The sequence below is a fragment of the Miniopterus schreibersii genome (assembly GCF_964146895.1).
Source record: "Miniopterus schreibersii genome assembly, chromosome: 2".
Lineage (NCBI taxonomy): Eukaryota > Metazoa > Chordata > Mammalia > Chiroptera > Miniopteridae > Miniopterus > Miniopterus schreibersii.
Window position 1 is genome coordinate 182,488,217 of NC_138102.1, and position 23,510 is coordinate 182,511,726.

The 23,510-nt window shown below is 49.1% G+C and overlaps 1 long non-coding RNA gene across 1 annotated transcript; it reads left to right on the top strand.

The window, feature by feature from the left end:
- Nucleotides 1-151: 151 nt before the first annotated feature.
- LOC308550549 lies at nucleotides 152-23,452 on the top strand. The gene is made up of 4 exons (XR_013997922.1): nucleotides 152-488; nucleotides 16,346-16,457; nucleotides 18,830-18,947; nucleotides 21,586-23,452. It is a non-coding gene; the product is annotated as an uncharacterized lncRNA (long non-coding RNA).
- The last annotated feature ends 58 nt before the right edge of the window (nucleotides 23,453-23,510 follow it).

Sequence of the window (23,510 nt, forward strand, 5' to 3'; positions counted from 1 at the left end):
GGCTGCCCGAGAGGGCGGTAGAACGCTGGCGTCCCGCTGCTGGCACCCGCTCCTGCAGCGAGGGGTGTGCGCGTGTGTGCGCGTGTGCACGCGCGCGTGAGTCTGCCGCGTTAGGCGCGGAGCCCAGAGCCCGCACGTGGACCTGGCTCCCGGCTTCAACCAGGAGAAAGAATGCAGGCTGACCGGGAAGGGGGGAGGGTGCAAAGCGAGGTCCCGGGCTGCGAGGGCCTTGCAGGAGGCGGGCCGTCGGCTCCCCTTCCCCCAGCAATGGGAGGGAGCCTCGGAAAGGAGAAATAACTTCAGCCTGGCGGGGTGGGAAAGAGGGGGAAGTGCTTCCCTAAAGCTTGCAGGGAATGGTGTCCGCAGGCCGGGCTGCAGAGAGGAGCAACAGTGGCTCAGGAAGAAGGGCTGGGGCGCTCCCCCAGGCTGCAGGAGGAGCAGTGTGACGGTGAAGGACTGAAAGGGGGCAACTGGTTTTACGTTCCAGGGTAAGTTCTTACTGTGATCCCCGTTCTCCCCCAGCGGTCTCCAGGGACTGCCCGTGGGTGAAGTTCCCTGAAGGGAAGGTATTGGGCCTTCTCACCCCTTCCTGCAGCTGCAAAGGCCAAGGTGGCCCTGGGTACCCCCAGTTGTTCACCTACAGGTCAGCCTCACGTTCAGGACCACGCGGTGGTCACGGCCTCTTGGAGTTGGGCAGGATCCTCGTGAGCCCTTGGTCACACACCTTCCCCCGTGGCAAGAATCCTTCCACAAAAGTCCTGATAAAAATATTTATTCAACATTATTCAGCATTCCTTGAGTAAGGTATGTAGGGAGTAAGATGAGACAGTCACTGCCCTGGGGGCACTTTCACCAAACTGCAGGAAGTTAAGGAACATGCTGAGGTGACTGTCATGCCAGGCCGTATCCCGAGCGTCATGACTAACAAGAGGGCCTCAGGAAAAGTACTGCTGGTTGGAATTGTTGGGGTGGGGCGGGTTTCCCCAAGACAAAACCCAGGAGTGGCTTTCCAGATAGGGTCTGCCCAGACACAGCCTTCGTGAAAAAGCCCAAGTCAAAAGGAAGCACAAGCATATTTATTAGTCATGGGAAAAGGGATATGCCCATTCACAGCTTCCCCAACATGGCAAACTCACTACCTTTCAAATAGGCCTGTTTGGGGTTTTTTTGGACAACTTAAATTGTATAGATTTTGTGTGTACATATGTGTATATGTTATATGTGTGTGTGTGTGTATAAAGTGTTTATATGTATTTCTTATGGATAAGCTGCCTTTCTCTAGTCTCTGACCCTAGATCCTAACGTTTTCCCCTAAAGCTTCACAGAGCATGTCTAATCCCACTTCATCATGACAACATTCCAAACAGTTGAAGATGATGATTATGCCCTTTCACACACCCTCTAGCCATCTCTCAAGTCCGTTTTTCTTGCCACCATTCCTCAGATGATGGTTTCCATATGCCTCACTAGCTTAATGATGTCACACAGACATCTTTCAGTTTGTGAGGATCTACCAGGGATGCGCTGTTTTTGTCCTTCCAGCAAATGTCCCCTTCCTCCTATAAGGGGAGCCTAATTTTCTCTAGGGAACCACTCCTCCCCACTCTCTGACTTCATTACTCACTTTTCCAGTGGGGAGGACTTGGCCCAATCTTAACCGATCAGAGCGTTGTTCCCCGCTCCCCATCACCACCATCTACAGTGAGTGATTTAGGGATAGGTTTGTGACCCAAGGCAGTCCAATCAGAATGAGTCCTGGAACCTGGGCTGCTGAACTGTCTGGCTATGCACCTGGAGTTTGCAGGGAGGGCCACGGAGAACTTGCTCTAGGATAAAGCCAATACTAAAACACACTGTCAGCTGAGATCCAGATACAGGCCTTAACGGGTAAGGACTTTGTTTGAGAACCTGAATCCAGCTATTTTCTGGCTATTTGATTTTACAGGTTTCTTAGGTCAGGGTTTTTAGAAACAGAGAGATGCAATTTACTGAGGGAGGAAAAAGCTGTATGGCAGGAAGTTGGGCAGACAAGGGAAAGTGAAAGAGCCAAGCAAGGCTTAGCCTGATCTTACCTTGGCCTGATCCACAATGGAGAGTTCTGGAGCATAAACCACACTCACCACAGAATTATCACTCCATGTGTACCCCACCCAGTATCAGTCAGCCACTGGCTATGAGCCATGAAGGGGTTAAGGTCACCAAAGCCGCTCCCTTCAGCTGAGGATTTTAGGCACTTAGCTGCCAACATTCACAGCAGCTGGGGAATGGGTACACTGGCCTATTAAAGAGAACTGGGAGAGGCATCATTTGAATCTGCCAATCAAATGGGCCAATACTTTCCCTTTCCAGTTGAGTTTTTGTTCCTTGAAACCAAAATGTGACTCAGGTTCGATCTGACCACCACAGAGTACAATGAGACCTTCGCCTTCCTTGGCCTGACTCCCTACATCCATTAGTACACTAAGTAATTGCATTAGCAAATTTAGTGGCTCACACTGTATAACCAATCCTTTCCACCCCTTTCCTCTAGAGCTTACCCCCCACAAACTGATACTAAGCCAAATTCACTCTTTCATGAACCTCTATAAATTCTTTAACACAAATTAGGAGTTTAAGTTTAACCCTGCTAATAACTAGTTGTCATTTTGTCCATTTGCATCTTTTGCTGCAACTTGCTATAAACACATGCTGATTTGAGACTCACCTATCTAACTGGTCACTACTTGTAATTTTGTTGCTATCACTGAAAGTGGCAGATCCAATGACAGAAACCTTCAGTAAACCACTGGAGACTGATTTCCCCCCTTCCACTCTGCTAATCCATGCTCCTGAACACCTTACCCTACCTGTTCTTTTCCTCTCTCTTCCTGAGGAATCTCTCTAAAGGTATTTTCTAGGACTTGACCACCCCCATCCTCAGCAAATCCTGCTTTTTCCTGTTTCTTCTGATGCCTCTGTTCAGGTTGGTCCCTCTTTCTAACTGGCTTCTCTTTTTTATCTATTCACATCCCAGCTCACGCCCCACTTCCTCCACTATTCCTCCAGCCTAAATAGATATTTTCCTTCTGACAATCCATAGCTCCTACTGTGCCAAGCACAATACTACGCACCCTAAGTGCATTTATCTTATTTCATCTTTGTGGAAACCCTGAGGTGGGTGCTGTTATGATCCCCATTTTTCAGGTGAGGAAACTGAGACTTAGAAAGGTTAATTAAGTAACTCAACATCACACAACTAAAAATTAGCAAAGCCAGGGTACAGATACTAAAATTAGCATTTTGTATGTGATTCAATAAAATTTGTGGACTACATACAAGGAACTAGGGGAAATATAAAAAAGTGAAATAGACAGTGCTTGCCCACAATCCAAAACAGAGTCCATAAATGACACTAATATGAACAATGCTGTAAGGACAGGAGAAATTAAATCATGCCTGGTGGGAAACCCAGTAAGGCCATGGGAAGGAGTTTACATTTGACAAGCAGGAATGAGGTAGGGCACGCCATCTTAGGGAACACTGTGAGTAATATAGAGGAAGGAAAACATGGGACATGTTTGAGCAAGGGAGTTGTCTGCTTTGTTAGAGATAAGGCCTGAAAGTTTGTTTGAGGCCCTGTTGTAAAAAGTAAAGAATGCCAAGGCAAAGTTGGTATTGGTCTTTTGAAAACAGGATCCAAACAGTGTCTTAAGAATATTTACCTGGTAGTTGATTGGATAGGAGACTGAAATGGGAGTAGGGAGATAAGTTAGGAGATCACTACTGCTATCCACCCACAGGAAATAAGGACCTATGATGGTGGTGGCAGTAAACTTGGACTCCTTTTTTTCCCTATGTTCTATAAACACTCTTCCACCTTGTCCCCTAAAGATCACAACATCCTTGAGAAGTGTCAGTCATTTTTTAAATATGTCCATAACCTCTAAACCACTAACAATTTCTTGATATCTAATAACCAGCCAGCAAATATTTTTGGAATTGAGTTGAATGCATGATAGAGGTGATAAAAATGCTGGGGCTCCATTTAAATGGTTTTATAGGAACTTACTTCATTTCTGCCACCATCTGCAGTATTACTGGATAACAAGACTAAGCTAGTTTTTTATTCAGCATCTATTATGTATATCATCATCTCATTGAATTCTCCCAGTGGTAAGTACTGACATTATTTCCATTTTACACATCAGAAAAGCGGAGGGTCAAGGCAGTAGGGGGACCAATTGCCCCAGTTTGCAGGGACTTTCCGTGCTAAAACCGGGACAGCCCTAGTCAAATTAAGGTTGGTCACTCTATCAAGATCCCTTGCCCCACATCACACAAGTGAGAGTTTGAACACAAGTCTGGGCCCTGGCCAGGCAGCTCAGTTGGTTAGAGTCATCCCAATATGCCAAGGTTGCAGGTTCAATCCCAGTCAGGACACATACAAGAATCAACCAATGAATGCATAAGCAAGTGGAACAACAAATTGATGTTTCCCTCTCTCCCTCTCTCTCTCTCTCTCTCTCTCTCTCTCTCTCTCTCTTCTTTCTCTATCTCAAATCAATAAGTAAAAAAAATAAACACAAGTCTGACAAAATCAAACCCCATAAGGTTTTATTTTGGCTTTCTGATACGCCAATATAAATATCTTATTTGGGTACTTTTGGGATAGAATTCAAGCGTACTCATATTGAATTTGGCTCATGTATCTGGAGCCGACTTGAGACAGAGAATCACAAAATGGATGGGTTTTTGTCAGAGAAAAGGAATCCAGGCTGGGGAATGGCTTTCCTGGGGGACGCCCTTACCCAAGAGAGTGGCTTCATAAGGTGTTCTTTGGCGCCCCCTCGTGGTCGAGACCTGTAACCCCTTCTCTCCTTCCCAGACTAGAGACGAGGCGACATACTGGTAAACCGTGGGAGTGCCTCATGCTTGGGGAGCATCAAGAGTTTGTTTTAACAATAAAAAGAAGAGCTTTTTTTCTTAAATAAAAGCGGGTCAGGCTGTCATCATCTAGGGTGAGGACAATCAGACACAAAGTTTAAATGGATGCCAACTCCCCCAATAATCAAGATAAGTACATTTCAAAGAAATATTTCAAAAAATCAAAATTAATGCCCCTCGAAGCCCCAAGATGAACAAAACATCAAATTTAAAAGACAAGAGACAGGATCTGTCCTTGCACTTGTCCTACCATGCCTCACCCTAATCCTGCGACACTGGCTCAGGGGCCAGGAAACCCAGCCCCATGGCGAAGCTCTCCGGTGGAGGACTCCAGAAGGTGGCACGTTAACACCTCATATGGGAAACGGAAGTGGGGCTTTTCAGACTTTTCTACCAAAGAACCTTCATAAAAGAGGGAGCATCCCCTGTTGGAGTAACCAGAGGCCTGCCATAAGCAAGAAATTTCTTTAAGACTCTTGTTTAGGCATATTTTGAATTTGACTTTATAATATATTCATTTTTGGTTTTGTTCTATTACCTGTCATTAAAGCATATATGCTTCAGAAGTGTACAAAATAGTGCATTTACCAAAACTGTACAGCTCGAAGAAGAATTTTCGCAAATAGAGCACACACTTTAATCAGCACCCAGATTAAGAAAACAGCAAGAGGAACCCAGAAGTCCCTCTCCTGCCCCCTTCTGTTCACTACCATCGCAAGATGCCTCCATACTGATATCTGACAGCAGGCCTTAGTTTTGCCTAGTTTTGTCCTTTACGTGAGTGAAATGATCTGGGTTATGTTGCTCAAAACTGTGTTGTGAGATTAGGCCCTGTGTGTGTGTGTGATTGGAGTCTGTTCACCCTCATTGCGTGGTATGAATAAGTTAGAAAAGATTTATCCATTCTGGCAATGTGGTGGCTTTCCCTGTGGGACTGTCACACGTCATGCTGGTATGAATATTCTCATGCATGTCCTTTGGTTAACATACATGAACACATTTCCTTGGGGAGTGGACTTGCTGGGTCGTTGGAGAAGCATATTTTCAGCTTTAGCGTCTGCTGCCAGTTAGCTTTCTAAAGTAGCTGGAGCAGTTTTTACTCACCGAGAATGATGCTTCACATCCTGTCTAGACTTGATATTTTTTATGGTTTTTATTTTATTCACTCAAGTGGGGTGGTGACATATTGCAGTTTATTTGCATTTCCACCGTAAGTAAAGCAATGAGGTTAAGACCGTTTTCATATGCTTGTTCCACATTCGGATAGCTTCTTGGGTGAAGTGTCTGCGTGAGTCTTTTGCCCATTTTCCTGGTAGGTTATGTCTCTTCCCTATCGATTTGTAGGAGTTCTTTTTAAATCCTGGATTTGAGACCATCAGACACATGGGTTGAGGACATCTCCTATTTTGTGGGTTTTCTTTTTACTCCCTTTTGATGAGTAGAGATTCTTAGTTTTAATATAGTTCTTTTTTTATTTATTTATGATTCTTTTTGTTTCCTGTTTGTGAAAGATCTGCCTATTTCAAGGTCATAAAGATATTCCTATATTTTAGCCTAAAAATTTTATTTACTTATGTTAGCTTCAGATCTCTAATCCTTCTGGAAATGATTTTTAGTTTGGTATGAGGTAAGGGTCAAAATACATTTTTTTCCACACGTGAGGTGACCATATATGTGTGATATGGTGGGGGTTTTTTTCATATAAAAGCAAATAATTAAATTAATTCCCTGTTAAATTATATGACTTTCCCCTAATGCTTCAAGTAAAATGGACACTCCAGAAATGGCTATTTTTGAGCACTAGTTAAGGTACATTATCTACATTACTTCATTTAATTATCACTAGATTTGTAGAGGTAGGTATTCATATTGCAATTTTATCAATGAAAAAAAGTGAGGCTCTCAGAACAAAAGACTCACACAGTCTGGGGGGAAAAAAACTTCTGGAGGACTTTAAAGGAGAGATCCACAGCATTACAGTCATAGCCGGGGGCTTTAACACCCCACTGACTTTACTGGATAGATCTTCTACACAAAAAAATCAACAAGGAAATGATGACTCTAAATGACACACTAGATCAGATGGATTTAATTGACATTTACAGGACATTTCACCCCAAAGCCGCAGAATATACATTCTCCTCAAGTGGGACATTCTCAAAGACAGACCACATGTTAGGACACAAAACAAGTCTCTATAAGTTCAAGAAGATTGAAATCACATCAAGCATCTTCTCGGACATTTACCCCATAGAATACTATGCAGGTTTAAAAACAAAGGGTCCCTTACCCTTTGAGACAGCATTGTGGGACCTGGAGAGTATTATGCTAAGCGAAATAAGCCAGTCAGAGAAAGACAAGTGTCACATGACCTCACTCATATGTGGAATCTGAAGAACAAAATAAACTAATGAACAAAATAGATTCAGAGACATAGAAGCATGGAACAGACTGAAGGATCTCAGAGTGAAGGCGGGGGTGGGTGGGTGGCTGGGGAGAGATTAACATAAGAATTTATATGCATATGTGCATCACCCATGGACACAGAGAATAGTGGGGTAAAGGCCTGGGGGAGGGGGGGGGGAGGGGATCAATGGGGGAAAAGGGGACATTTGCGATACTTTCAACAATAAGTAAATAAATAAATAATGCAAAAAGTGAGGCTCAGGAAAGTAAATATATTAAGGGCACCCAGCTAGTAAGTCCTTTAAGCAGTGTTCTTGAGAAAATTTCCATTCGGAGGATAATCGCCCGCTGAGGCGACCTGCTTGTCTGCGCGGGCGGATGGCCCTTTGGACTCCGGTTTGGGGCTGTGGGAATAACGCTGCACGAACGTTTTCCCCGAATTGCTTGGTTTTGTAGATTGGTTCCTGGCTGACGCCTTTGTGATTCGACTCTGCGGCTGGGTGCTTTGACTCCTTATCAAAATCTCTTCTGCAGGTTTTTCCTTTGTGGTTGCTGGGAGGCTTACAAAAAATGTAACTTCCTATATAACAACTTAACTTGGGTAGCATACAGAAATGCCATACTTCTGCTTCTCCCCTCGCGTCGTAGGTAATTGGTGTAGAAAGCTCTTCATCGACAGGTTCTCCCTCCTTGGAGGAGGGCAAGATGGTCTTCATGGTTGGCTCCCAGGCTCTCATTCCCCCCGAAGTATTTGTTCTAAGCCAGTTGCAGGCGATGTCCCGGGTGTCCTGGCAGTCCCCGGTGTGGGAATGAGGAAGGTGCCAGTCCTGGTGAGTGAGACACAACAGACCTCCGCCGGGGACCTCCAGAGGCGTTAAAGGTTTTCTTGTGCTTGAGAAAGAGACTGAGGACGCATCTGGAGGTGACAGCCAGCAGAGCCGCAGCCACCTTGTGTCCGGGAGGGAAACGAGACTTAAAATGAAGCTGACTCTGCAGAGGAAGGCGGAGGGGAGAGGTGGCAAACCCTGGCGGCCCTGTGGCATTTCAAGTGGCGGATGGTACTCCTTCGGCAAAACACACCTCCTCACTGTTTAGCCCGTTTGAATTTCCCGTTGTTGTTTGAAGCCAGAAGCAGCCCAACGTCCTGGTCAAGTGGATGCATTTTGTGGGCCCAGTGAACCTTCTGGGGAGTGACCCACCCCCACTCCTCAGAAATCCTTCTCCGTCCACGTGGTTTCAGTGGGTTTGAGCCCTTCCCCAGCCCCCAGAGAGGCCACAAAATCAAATTCTGACCCAAGTACCCGTACCCGGGGTAGGGGTGTAACCGAGCCGCCGGTCGGCGGGCTCCTGGGGCTCCTGCCTCGGCTAGGAGAGGACAGTCCCTCCTCTACTCGGACCCCACAAGCCGTGAAGGCCGCGTGGCCTGGAGCTGCCAGTGGCCGTCTTGCTATCAGGTGGCAGGAGGAGACTGGGAATAAAACTCAGTAATGACAAACAGGACCAAAATGAGAGGGAAGCGAGGCGGGGTCCTCATGACATCGGCCACCCCTCTGGATGGAGCCAGGCCCGCAGCCCCCCACACTTGGGGGCCAGTCACAAAGTAGGGGACGCAGGGGTTCCAGGAGCTAGCTGGGGCGCCCGGGCTCCTCCGGCCCCCCCCCCCGCCTCCCTGCAGCGGGTCCTGAAGTCGCGTTCCTCCTGCTGTCCTGTTTTTTGTCGCCTGAACAGCCAGGAGTACTCGGTGCCCCGGCCCCTCCACATCTGAGAAAACTACGGTGAAAACGCGGATGAGACTCGGCCTGAGCGATCGTTACACCAGCAGCACCAGCTCCCTGCAGGCGGAGCAGTGTGCCTGCGGAAGGGGGAGTAACACGGGCGGTCACCCCCTGGGGTGGCCCGAGCGCCCAGAGGGTGCCGGTTCGGTTCCCAGTCAGGGCACATACCCAGGTTTCGGGTTTGATCCCCGGTCAGGGCATGTACAGAAGGCAACCGATGCATGTTTCTCTCTCCATCTCTCCCTCTCTCCCTTTGCCTCTCTCTAAAATCAGTAAAACATATCCTCGGGTGAGGATTTTTTAAAAAACACAAAAAACAGACACTTCACAAGAAACTCACGGCAGAGAGAGGCAGGGCAGCTGGGCGGTGGAAAGCCGGGCATGGTTTCAAAGCCACGTGATCCTACCTGGTTTCCTGAGTGCCCCCAAGCTTCTGTCTGGTCATGTGGAAATTAGGGCTAAGCATACCGATTGTGACTAAACCTCCGCCTGCGTCCGCTCTGGAACTCGGCCTCCTCTGACACAGCGGAGGAGCGGAAGTTCTCCCTCAGCTCTCTCCTGAGTCCTCACTGTCTTTGTATGTCCGCTCACCCCCGGGGCTATGGGGGGCCAGCCTGCATTTGGTGTGGGTCACTACCTGGACTCCTAGCTCTGCTCCCCTCTAAGTGTGATGCCTCCTTCCCGGAGGCTCCAGGCCAGAGGTTTCTGCTGCCCTTTCTCCCCTTTTGTCTCTATTTCCCCACACCAAGGTGTTTCTTGCTTTAGGAAGCATTGACCCAATTACAGATCATTACAATAAAGAACTTAAAGGTGTGGCCTATGCAATATGATGGTAATGAGCCTGTGACCTTGAGCAAGTGACCTTAACAGCACTTTGGCAACATGGGAGTGACAATGTATTCCAATGGTCACAAAATGCACCACTAAGAAAACACACCAGCAATTGCATTATGAGAAAACCTCTTAACAATAGTCCTGGACAAGCCGTAAACCAGTCACAGCAACTCATAGCTTTGAAATTCCTCTCACCCCTTCTGTGAGCTTGGCCATTTCTCCTGCCTTCAGTTGCACCGCTTGGCATATGATAATCTTTCTACCCACATCTTAGGAACAACATGTAACACGACTCCTGCTCTCGGTTTATCTTCCTATCTTAGGCTCTGCAAAGCACTTGCTGTTGCTTTGTAAGAAAAGAGTAGTCATTCCTCCAAAGAGAAAGCTGTTTCACTAATGTCAATTATTTCACTCCCTGCTGCTCCTGTCTCCCCGCCTTTCTCTCTACAGCATCACTTTTGATCTGAAAGTTAAGTCGCAATATGATTTTTCTGAAGACGTTTTAAACAGCACTAAATTCCGTCCCTGTGTGGTAAGCAGTCAGACGGGCATGCGCAGAGCAGGCCTATGGGCCAGGTACGGAATGTCACCAGGGCAGAAAGTCCTGGACATCTAGCAGTGGCTGCCTCGTACGGGGCAGAACTGGAAGAGCAAGTATTGGAAGTAAGTGCTGTTAATCAGGACCCCGCCTAAGGCACCCTTCCCGCCCCTCCATCACCTCGGGACCTGCGGGTCACTTCCTCCCCCAGCACTAGCTGGTCACCCGGTAGATGCCCCACACCTTAGAGAGGAGCAAGGGGGCTGGAGAAAAGCCCCATCTGACTCCCATATGAGGGCAGGAGGGGAAGGGACAGGCCCCCGAAGGCCAGCTAGAAGAAGAAAGTGCTTAGCCCCATTCAGGGCCTTAAAAGGAGCCCAGCCCACACCCCGGGGCAGCTCTTCAAACTGCTCACCCGAAACTTCAAGTGTATTTTTGCTTCGCTTGCTGAATAAGTTACGTCTCCTGAGTTTGAATCTTGGCTCCAAATTCTTTCTTAGCCAGAACTCAGTACCAAGGTCTGCTTGCTTGGACGTAGGTTTACACGGGCAATACCAACAGGGTACCTAATTCAAAGACAGAATGAACAGCTGTGCTTAATATCTCAGCTTTGCAAACAACAGTGGATCCCTCATGACGTTGCCAATGATTGTAAGATATATTCCTAACATCAGAGATGTTAAAGCTGGGGGGAAATGTATATCTTAGAATTAGTTAAATATGGTAGTAAATACCGGTATTTACTTTCAACTGCAAGTGACAGAAAACCCAGACCGACTTGAGCAAAATGGGTATATTGAGCCACGGAAATCCAAAAGTCCTTGTATTAGCCAGCTTCGGGCATGGCTGGATCCAGGACTCTAAGGAGAGAATCAGGGCTAGTTTCTGGCCATTTCCCTCTCTCTCTCTCTCTCTCTCTCTCTTCTATAGGGATAGCTTTAGTCTCAGGCTTCACATGGTAGCAAGCTGGAGCCAGCAGCTCTAACCCCATATCCTCTCTGGTCTCAAGTCCAGCCAAAAGGAATGAGGGTCATTGTCCCAGAATTTTTAACCTGAGTTTCAATGCCTTTCATTGGCTCTCACAGCCCTGGACACCAGTGCTGAGTCACCCTGCTGGAAGCCCAGGGGAGTGAGGAGAATTGACATGGGGCAGCAAAAACAATAGATGTGACCTATAGGTTGGCTGCAGGGAATTCGGCGAGATTAACCCTGGGAGCATTAGCCCAGGGCCTGGCCCAGGGTGAGCCTCTGCGTGGCATTCGGCCCCTGTGCCCCTGCCTGCTCCATGGGGACGGAGAGGCCTCTGCTAAGACCCGCAGCTCCGGCTGAGTCAGCCTTGCGAACCTCCCCGTCAGCCGGCTGAGCGCACTGACTCAGCTCCTGCGTGAGCTGGATGCTGCCCGGAAAGTTAATAAGTCTTTGAGGCAAGATGTTCCTGCTGTGGCGTGGGCTGGTGCCCTGAGTGGGTGGGAATGACTGAGAAAGAGTGAGAACACCGGCGCTCCTAGAGCATTGATGAAGTTAAGATGTACAGAAAGGAAGAGTGAGGGAAAAGTCAAGAGCAGTGGTTAGAAAAGGCCGCCCGCCGAGGCTGTGGGTGCTTTCTGCTAAGGGTCCTGGCCTGCCCAGTCCCTGGGGGTGTGCTCAGAGCTGCCCCGCCCCCAGCCCCAGCCCCTAACCCCCACCAGCCCTGCCAGTCAGGTCCGCCCTGCAGCCAGCCCAGCCATTTCTTCCAGGCCCTCCTCCAGATATGCTCATTTCTTTCTTCAAATATATGTTGCAAGGAGCAGAACAGAAGGAATCCGTCACTTGGGAGGGTAGGGAGGGACAGAGGAGGGAGGCCCAGTGAGGAGGGGATCCCGGAGGAGAGGAGAGGAAATGAAGGAACCAGTAGCAGGAAGACAGGGGACAGTGCAGAATCTCATGGGTGCTTTTTACAACCACTCAGGAGCTGGACCGAATTCAACACGGAGCACCAGCTCTCTGCTGGGACCCCAGCTAGGAGGTGTGGACACAGAAATAAGTAGGATGTGGTCCCTGCCTGCAGAGTCTGGTGTGGGAGACAGTAAGAAAATCCTCAGTTACTATGGACTGTGATCGCAGGGAGCGGGTGCTGAGGAAAATACCCCTGAGGGAGGAATGAAGCGTGAAGCGGGTCAGTGAAAGAGAAATTGCCAGCAGCAGGTCTCAGGTCAGGTCTGGCCTTAGCCTGATCCAGAAGGTTAGGGTCTTGGGCTCTGGAGCAAGGTGCACCCCAGAGTAGTTCCCCTGATGGCCTTTCCCGCTTCTGTTTCAGGCTTTGGCTGTGGGCTCATGGAGGGTGGCCACCTTCCTGGCAAGGAGGTTCCTCCATGCCAGGGGACAACTGTGAGTCCTTGGAGCCAACGCTCACGGCAGCAGGAGGCTGGGAGCACCGGCCTGGTAGAGCCACCTGGGAGGCACCAATAGCATCTGCTCCTACAGGTGCCCTGCTGGATGTTTGGTGAACAATGTAGGGAGGGCAGGGGGCTTCCTGGAGGAGAGGGTCATTCTGCTGCATTTTGAAGAACAGCTTAGGAGGTGGCCAAGCAAAGAAAGATCCGAGAGTCACCATGTATAAGAGTTGCAGGAGCTTGCAGTGCTTTCTGGAAATGTTAAGATATTTAAGTATGGCACCGGGCATAGGGTGGGCAGAGGGGGTGGTGGGCAGAGGCCAGATCATGAAGAGTCCTGTGTGCCTTAATAAAAAATTGGGGGCTAAAGTTCTTCTGAAAAGAACTGGGTTCCCATTCGTCCCCACGCCAGTCCTTTCTGCAAACATTTACCCCTTGCCTCAGCCCTGCTCAGTTGGGTGAAATCGGGGCCCAGATGCTGCAGGACTGAAGTGGGGAAGAGGCCACCAGTGTGGACAAGTGGCCAAAGAGGGACAGCCAGAGAGGGGCCACCTCCAAGGGCCGAAAACACAGGGGTTGAGACCAATCAAAAGTTGTTTTCTTGAGTGGTCATTTCAGAAGCAGAAAGAAAGTATCATCACAAGGGAACCCCGTGGAGAGGGTGAGCATGCCAGCAGGTGGCTCTGGGAAAGTCACCCTTCTCTCTGAGCCTCCAGTTCCACATCCATCACTAGGGATCACATCTGTCCCACGGGGTCAGCGAACATAAAGGCATGTGTGTAAAAAGTCTGTACAAATGTTAGTTACTGTAAATGTGCCTCAAAACAACAAACAAACAAAAATCATGAGAATCTGAAGCAGGCTCATTTTACTCCAGTTACCATTTGGCACCGAGCAGGTTGGGGACTTACTGGAAGACACAGCAAAGTCGGCAGCAGAGCCAAGGTGTAAACTCATCCACGTTACTAACTCCAACGTCATCAGCGGAATCAGCAGAAACCCAACTTCACGCTACAGTTCAGGTGTCGGAGGGGTCTCCAGGAAGTCCCTTCCAGCAGAGAGTGTTCCAGGTGGTTCCAAAGGGCAGCCTCAGTATCCTCCAAATGGTTGGCAAGATGTAGCCGGGTGAGCTTCCCAGGAGGCAGGGCAAGAAGGGAGACAGAGAGTAGATGTATGCCCTGAGGACTGGTCAAGAGACTGCATTCTCAGTGCTGCTTATGTCTAGAGCACCCCCCCCCCCCCACACACACCTTTTAAAAACAGGTTTATTGAGAGATAATTCACATGCCAAAAAGCATATCCTTTTAAAGTATACAATTCCATGGATTTTAGTCTATTTACAGAGTGGTGAAACTATCACACAATAAATTTTAGAATATTTCCATCACCCCACAAAAGGACTCCTTCTTATTAGCGGTCACTTCCCTTCCCCCCACCCCCGCCTTCCTCCTAGACCGAGGCAATCGCTGATCTACTTGGCACCTCTGTAGATTTGCCTGGCCGAGCATTTCATATAGATAGAATCAGAAGATATGTGTGTCTTTCACTTAGCTTAATGATTGCAGGGTTCGTCCATGTTGTGGCCTGCATCAGTACTTCATTTTCCTAGGGCTGAAAAATATTCCATTGTATGGAAAAACTACATTTTATTTCTCCATTCAGTTTATGGCATTTGAATTGTTTCCAATTTTTGGCTATCATGACTAATGCTGCTATGAACACTCACGTACAGGTTTTTGTGTGGACATGTTTTTGTTTCTCTTGGGTACAGACCTAGGAGTAGAATTGCTGTGTCGTGTAGTAACTCGGTGTTTAACATTTTGAGAAAATGCTAGACGGTTTTCCGGAGTGGCTGTGACATTTTGCGATCCTACCAACGGTGTACGAGGATTGCGATCTCTTCACATTCTCGCCAATACTTACTCTCTGCCATTCTAATTATTGCTGTCCTAATGGATGTGAAGTAGTATCTCATTGTGTGTTTTTTGTGTGGTAAAATACACGTGACATATTAGTTATCATTTTAACTGTTTGTAAGTGTACAGTTCAGTGGCACTGATACATTCCTCGCTGTGGTTTTGGTTTGCATTCCCCTGTGGCTAAGGATGTTGAGCATCTTTTTATGCACTTATTGATCATTTGTGTTCTCTCTTTAAGAGAAATGTCCATTCAGATTCCTTGCTCATTTTTTAAATTGGATTATTTGTCTTTTTATTATTGAATTGGAGGAGTGTTGTTGTTTTTAAAATATAGTCTAGATACAAGGCCCTTATCAGATATATAATTTGCAAAGATTTTCTCCCATTCTGTGGTTGTCTTTTCACTTTCTTGATGGTGTCCTTTGAAGCACAGAAGTTTAAATTTTGATGTACTCTATTTTTTTCTTCTGTTGCTGGGCTTTTGGTATATCTAAGAAGGTTTTATCTAAACCAAGCTCATTAAGATTTACCCTATATTTTCTTCTAAGAGTTTTATAGTTTTAGTTCTTTCCTTTAGGTCTATGACCTGTTTTGAGTTAATTTTTATATATGATGTAAGATAGGGGTTCCAAATTCATTTGTGTGTGTGTGTGTATCCAGTTGTCCCAGCATCATTTGTTGAAAAGGCTATTCTTTTCCTCATTGAATTGTCTTGGCAATATTACACAGCTCCTTTTTAAGGAAAATAGACCTTAAACAGTTCTTTCTATGTGTGGTTTATACAACTATTATAATTTCTGGCAAGTGAAGCCAGCTTTTCTCCCCCTGGTTACTGGCACCTTAGACTAGTGCCTATGGTCTGAGGTGACTTGGTGTCTAATATGGGTTCCTAGTACTTGATAGAGGCAAAAAAATTTTTTTTTAAATCAGATTCTCTCTTGGACAGCACAAGGGCTGGGTGCCCACAGAGAAGGCAGATGACCTACCTCGATCTGCTCTCCCAAAGGTGTTGCAGTGCTGCCCAGGTCTCCATGTGGCCTGATATTTTGGAATCTTCGGGGCCCAGAGTGGTGGTGGTGTTTTTTAGCTTTTTCATTTTTCATTAAGAAAAGATATTTAACTGAACATGGAACAAAGCTGCAATTTATAAGAATATGGTTTATATTAGGCTTTTGAAATCTTATAAAAAGTTCTTGAATTGAATTACTGTACGTCAACCCCCTCCCTTTAAAAAAACTATTTAACATATCTTTAAATTGTGGTAAAATATACATAACATAAAATAGACTATTTTTAAGTATGCAGTTCAGTGGCATTAAGTACATTCATATAGTTGTGCAACCGTTACCACCATCCATCTCCAGAAATTTTTCATCTTCCCAAACTGAAACTCTGTCCCCATTAAATAGCAACTCCCCACTCCTCCCTCTCCAGCCTTTGGCAACCACCATCCCGCTTTCTGTTTCTAGGAATTGGACTCCTCCAGGTGCGTCGTGTAAGCGGAATCGTACAGTATCTGTCTTTTCGTGCCTGGCTCTTTTCACTTGGTATAAGGCCCTAATTATACTTATTTCGTAGCATGTGTCAGAAGTTCACGCGAGTGCCTTCACCCGAGCTGCTCTCCAGGCTTCCTGGGGGTTTCCGTCAACCCTTATGATGAGTCCCTGTCGTGGCATCTTGGAACCTAAAGGTGATCTTGTTTGTCTTTCTCACAGTCAGAAGGAGCCTGGTGTGGCCTCTGGGCGCCTCACAGCGGAAGGACGCCCACCGCTTGCTCACGGGCATTGCGGCCCGTTGCTGAGTGCAGGAGCCTGGGGGGAGCATGGCCGATATTGCTTGTGTATCCTCCCCTCTGCCCACCTCTGTGCCAGGGGCCTTCACATTTATTCCTCTGTTAGCCATTCATTCATCCAACAGGCACTGACCGTCCATCAGGTGCCGGCGTTGCCCTGGGCACAGGGGACAGTGAGGGCTAAGGGAGACGTGGTCTCTGCCTCCACGGAACTTATAATCTAGTGAGGGAAGGACGGTAAATGATCGACTACACAAATAAGTATATGATTACAATTGTGGTGACTGCTCTGAAGGAAAAGTGCAGGGTACAATGTGAAAGTCTAAATGGGGGGCACCGGGCTGGAGCGGGGGACCTGGGATGGACTCAGAATCCATTGACTGACGTGCAGCTGTGCCTGACACTAGACTAAGGATCCCAGTCCCCGGGCTGAAGGCACACGGGTATAACAGGGGCAACTGGTGGCCTGGGCTCCTTTGGTTTTGCGATCCCAGCATCACACTGCTCCCCCCTTTTGGGGGGAATTGCTGCCCCCTTTTCCAACTGTGTGTCTCTGGGGGTGCCTCTCTGGTGGTAGGAGACGTCAGATTCTTTACTTTGGAGGGAAAATTATGACATGTTCAGAACATTGCACCCCAAAGCCTCCACTGAGATGCCAGGCCCCTATTTTCATGGCTCTTACATCACACTGAGGGCACCGGATCCTTTCGGCTCTCCGGGCCCTAGCAGCATGATGTCATCAACCCAGTGCTTTGGCGTAATGCTTGCGTAATGGTGAAGTTCCCAGTCTGAGAACTGGAGAGCTGTCAAAGGAGAGACTCAACTCCTCGTGCAGGGTGGCAAAGTGCACTGATGACCCTGACAAGTACAAGCAGGAATTCGGGTCTTCTCTGCTCTCTGGAATATAGGACAAAGCACCCTCCAGCTCAATAACTGCACCCCAGGTGTCAGGGATGCATTTCTCTTCTCCAGCAATGATACCACATCTGAAACAGCAGCTGCAATTGGAGTCACCACAGAATGAGGTTTATGGTGACCCACTGTCATTCTCTAAGGCCCATCTGCCCCCTCCACTGGCCAAACTGCAAGTGAGGCGGGAATGTGTTGAAATCACCACCTCTGCCTCTTTAAAGGCCTTGATGATATTATTAATCCCTTCCACTCCCCAGGGGGGTGCAGCGTTGCTTTTGGCTTATCACTTTGGTAAGGAGGGATTGCCATTGGACTTTCCTCATCACCATATCCCTTACTCTGCTAATCCAAGGGCCAATCTGGTAATTCTGCCAGTGGCTGAGCATATCTAACCCAGCAGGGAAATAAATAGGTCTGAAGGGCCCATCGTGAAGTCATTCTAGTCAAACTGCACTTGTTACTTGACCCACCTAAACTCCCAGTCTGACCAGTAGAGCCCAGTGGATTTCTGGGTCCTTAAGAATCAGTATTAGCCAGAGCCATCACCCAGTGATCACCAAAAGGTCTGAGAATTAATCTTTTCATGGTGCATGGTTACCCTGGTAGATGGCCTCAGGTCCCTCTGGGGAAGGCTGGAGGTAGAGTCACAGTACAGTTGACCCTTGAATAACACGGGTTTGAACTGTGAGGCTCCGTTTGCTCACCGATATTTTTCAATAAACAGTCTCCCCTCCATATGCCCGGGGTTCAACCAACCACAGATTGAAAACAGTATTTTCAATCCATGGTTGCAGAGGGCCGACTGTATACATTGTTCTACTCCGTTTTTAAAAAAACATGTTTTTATTGATTTCAGAGAGAGGGAGAGAGAGATAGAAACATCAATGATGAGAGAGAGTCACTGATCCGGGCATGTGCCCTCACAGGGGAATCGAACCACAACCTCCTGGTTCGTAGGCCGATGCACAACCACTGAGCCACGCCAGCCAGGTTGTTCTACCCCATTTCATATAAGGGACCTGGGCATCATAGATTCTGCTACCCGCGGGCAGCCTGGAACCAATGCCCCCGCGGACACTAACGGGTGACCGCACACACTTACCATGTCGTTGCATGCCCTTCTTGGGAGTGTCCACCCAGCTTCCACTTCTTTCCAGGGGCAGGATCAGTGATTGACTCAGGCTTGGGATGGGTGCGGGGACTGTGCTGTCAATCATTGTGGCTAAAGTCAGACCTCTGTTCACCAGACCTGACATTTTTTTCAGATATGCGAATCAAATAGAAACTTAGTGGGTGGGCGGCTCACCTATGTTGGTTTTAGAGACTCCATGACCAATTGGCCACATCGGTCTCTGTAGGTTGGACATCCTGGTAACTCCACTGGCCCTGCCGGTTACCACGAGGGTGCTCACTTTCCCCTGGAGATTCAGCGCCGCTACTTGCTTTCCACAGCCCAGGGTCTGCACATCCCGTGAGGTAAGGAAACCCTCTCCAGCTGCTGCTTGTCCCACAGCAGCTCCCACCTGGGGCGCTTGAGAGGTGCTGGTACTTCTCCCAAAGACTTTTTCAAGGCTTTGGTTTCCAGGGGTGGGGGGGTCACCTTCTGGGTAATCGGAAAAATGTCACGTCTGATACATTCTGTTAGGGGATTAACTTTATTTTGAAGGCAACAAGGAGCCACTAAAGTGTTTTCAACAGTGGAGCAGGGTGATGAGATTTGTCTCAAGGACACTCCTGCTGTTTGGTGGCGGGTGTAGCGGAAGAGGCGAGGCAGGCGTAGGGGGAACAAGTGGGAATCTGATGCAGCGACCCCAGTGAGCCTTGAAAACATGGAGGTGGCAGCCGGAGTCTTCCTGAAAAGTACAGGACATGTGGATATCAGCGCTGGATAGTCAGGGAGCTACACCGAACGCTTGGGGGGCTGGGGAGGGTATGGTGAGTGGGGCACGTGGCTGGGAGGACAAGGGGGCTATTGCTGTGTATAGGCTCGGTCTTCCTCACGACTCTGCTGGGCAGGGCTGAGCAACAGGGCAAGAGCCAGGCGGCTTGGAGGGGAGCAGGTCAAAGGTTCTGTCCTCAGGAGGAGTTTGCGGGCAGCATGGCCCTGTCCGGGGGCTGGCGACAGCGACTGTAAAGCTCTGAATCCCAGCGCCGGCCTTGCGGCCAGCTGCGGCCTGTAGGAACAGCCTGGGCTGTCATGCTCGCACCAAGCTCAGCGGAAGGAGAAAGGAGAATCTAAGCTGGGGACACCTGCCAGGGAGGGAGGACGCTGCCCCCTGGCTCCCCAGGCGTCTCTGCAAAGCCAGGAAACAGCCTGCCACGCAGTCTCTGCACATTCACCCACACCTTTGATCTGTGTCATCAGCCCTTTGTGTAGATGAAGAAAGCAAACCATGAGCTGCTGGCCCGGTCCCCCCACGCAATGGCAGGGACAAAGCTGCAGCCGATGTGATGACGCACTGATTCCTTTTCAAGAAAGGACTGGGCGCTCAGCTGCGAGCACGGCCGGGCTTCAGGGGTGGCTCTAGGCACGCTCTTCCAGGGGCTCCTGGCCACAGGCTGGGCAGGCCGACCGGGGCTTGCATTCCCACCCGACTTGGCACTGCTGTGCCCAGAACTTCCCAAGGGGCTGCAGAGCCCCTGTCAGGCCTGCATCGCAATTTATGCCCCCACGCATGTAACTTCCTTTCCCAGAGGTCACCCCACAGTAAGCATTCCTCTCTCCACTCCAGCCTCTGCTCCCAGAAAACCCCACCAGTCAAAGGAGGCTCCTTAAATAACTAGTTTCAAGGATTAATAACAAAATGATGTATATTAAATACCTTCTCTCAGCTCCAATGCCTCCTCCGGGTCAGTGGCTAATTTTCTCTTTTTTCCTTTTTTGTTAATCCTCACTAGAGGATATTTTTTCCATTGCTTTTTCAGAGAGAGTGGAAGTGGGGGAGGCAGGGGGAGGGAGAGAGAAACATGGATGTGAGAGAGACACAATGACTGGCTGCCTCCCTCTCACACCCTGACAGGGGCAGGGGGCGAACCGGCAACCCAGGTGTGTGACCTTGACTGGGAATCGAACCTGCAACCCTTCGACGTGCAGGCGACGCTCTAGCCACTGAGCCACACAGGCCAGGACCAATGGGCCGATCTTCTGTTTGCATCTTCAAAATCCACCTTCCGCCTTCACCCACCCTGCCCTGGGCCCCTGGAGGCTGACCCCTGAGGACTGTGCCAACAGGCAGAGCCAGGATGGCACCATGAGAGTGAGGTCAGCTCATTTCCTCCTCTGGCTCCCTCTCTGCCAGGTCGCTACAGGTGGGTGAGTCCTTCCCAAGGCCGCAGCTCCTGAGACAGCTCCATCCCGCTTGGCCCTCAGCCTGAAGAGTTGCCACCCGGGCACAGCTGCGCCATCTCCCCCTCCCTCCACCATGCCTCAGCCTTGGCAAACTGGCCCTGTATTAAAGGCGCCTCCTTTCCTTACTTGAGCCTGTTCCGTGCTCTCCCGACACCCTGACTGATTCCGTCAGTGAGGGTATTTTCGCCCGCTGCAAGCATTAGAAATGGCTGCAGGTGTTCCAGGCATCACGTCCTGGGGCCCAGGCACAGCCAAGGTCAGAGGCAGGGACCAGCTCTTTGTAAGAACAAGGGAAACGACCAAACGCCTCCCACCCCAACACTGCTCCCCTTTGCCGTCGCCGGGAGGATGGCTCACACGCTGCCTTGGCCTTGGGCTCCCAGGAAGCAGAGGGAGAGGCAGAGGTGTGTTTGGGTGTTTTCCTGGGATGTGCGATCCTGGGAGTCCCGAGTGGGGGTAAAGGAGCCGAGCGGCGAGGCCCGGAGCGCCACGTAAGGCTTTTGAGCTGGCCGCCGCACAAGTGACCGCTCTCGCATGGGACCACTCAGACGTCATAGAAGTATCCCAGGCCCTGGCCGGTGTGGCTCAGTTGGTTGGAGCATCATCCTGAATACCAAACTGTGGCGGTTCGATTCCCAGGCCGGGCACTTACCCAGGTTGCGGGTTCGATCCCCAGTTGGGGCGCCCTGTGCGGGAGGCAACCTGTCAATGTTTCTCTCCCACGTTGATGTTTCTCTCTCTTGTTTTTCTTCACTACATCTGCAGAACCTGGTACAGAGCAGGGGCTCGAGAATGACTTGTTGGGTGGACGGACGCATGGACGGACGCATGGACGGATATGAGAATACTGCGGCAGGCGGAAGAGGAGGAGCTCGTGGGCCATGAAGCTCACTTTCCCAGCCCGTAACTCCCGGATGTCCCCGGTTTAGTCCCCACAACGCCTCTCTGTTCACCCTCCCTCCCTGCGTGAGCTCACCCAGTGTTATCAATTTAACTTTCTGTCTCCGGGCACCATCTCTCCCTTGAGCACCTGACTCACACCCAACTACTACCCAACATTTCCACTCAAAAGTTAGTTGGCATCTCAAATGCCACGTATCCAAACTCTTGATTTCTCCTCTAAATCTTCTCCCACAGACCTTCCTAGCTCAGTAGACGGCAACCCCATTCTTCCCCTTGCTTGGGCCCAAACCTGGGAGTCCTCCCTGATGCCTTTTTCTCGCACATTCCTCATCCAGTACTTTAAATCCTCTGGGCCCTACATGATGTACAGAAACCCACCATTTCTCCCCACCTCCACCTCCCTGATTTAAGATACCATCGACCTTCAATTAGATTATTGCAATAGCCTCCTGTACAGCAGATGTTTCTCGTAACCCATGCCACGTGTCTCTCGGCCACCTCTGGCTTCAGCCCCAGCTGCAGCAGCTATGGGTGAGCCCAGCTGCTCTTGTGCCAACAGTGTCTGGCCTCAAGTGTGCCCTCCATGTCCGTTTGCCTTCTGCCCTGGACGTCAACGCTGCCGGGGGCCCTCTTGGCTCCAGCACAAAGTTCACCTGTGCTGACAGCCTCGCGCCTCAAGGGTGAGCTGCACCTCTCTCTGCTTTCGGCCCCATTGAATCTTGATGCTATTGGAGCCCGCTCTACCCAGGCACCCAGATGTGCAGCGTTAACATCCCAGGGGCAACCTTCAACCAGCGGGGGAAGGGGCAGCTGGGGAAATGTTCCTGCCTCCTATCCTTCAGGTGGGTGATTCTGGGGAACAGCCTGAGCATTGCTCAAGGACCTTGGTAAACTCGAGCTCCTGATGCCCATAGCAGCGACGCTGATGATGCATCTTACGTTGACTTTTCTCCTTTCCTGTCTCACTGTCCCCGCCCCCTCATGCCTGCTCTTTGGGTCATCTCTCAGAAAAGCCATGTGGACACAAGTCCTTGTCTCAGCCTCTGCTTTCAAGGAAACCCAAGCTAAAATGTGTTTTCAGTTTGTTTCCCTTGCTACCCAGAAGCAGACTGATCTTTCTAAAACATGTGTGATCATATCCCTCCTCAGCTGAAAACCCTCCAGTGGCTCCCATTTCCCCTAAAGGAAAAGCTGAAGTCCTTACAGAGGCTGACAGGGCCTGACAGAACCCGCCCTCCCAATATTTCCCCCCCGATTTGTCGTTCTCCTGCTCATCTGTCCCTTGTCCTCCTATAGCCACCCTGATTGATCTTCATGGACACCCAGTGCACTCCTGCCTCAGGGCCTTTGCACTGGCTATTTCTACTGCCTAGAACGTTCTTCCTCTAGATATTTCCAAACGCGGTCTTCACTTCCTTCAGGATTCTTCTTGAAACACTTCTCAGAGAGGCCTTCCTGTGTAAAACAGTAACCTCCACCTCCCTGCTGTTCCCTGGGCCCCTCGCCCTGCTTGAAGTTTTTCATAGCACTGATCACCAATACCATAACTCGTCTTTTTCATTTTTTGGTATATTTTCCGTCTCCTCCCCAATTTGAATGAAATCTCCATGAGGACAGAGGATCTGGGACTTTATTGTGTTTTATTTTGTTTTTTAATACAGAACCTAGAACAGTGCTTGGCAAGTATTAAGTACTCAATAAATATTTGTTGGATAGCGCAAATAAATAAATAAGACTGAAGCAGTGTGTAAGGATCAGGCGATGACTACCTTGAACCTCCAGCTCTT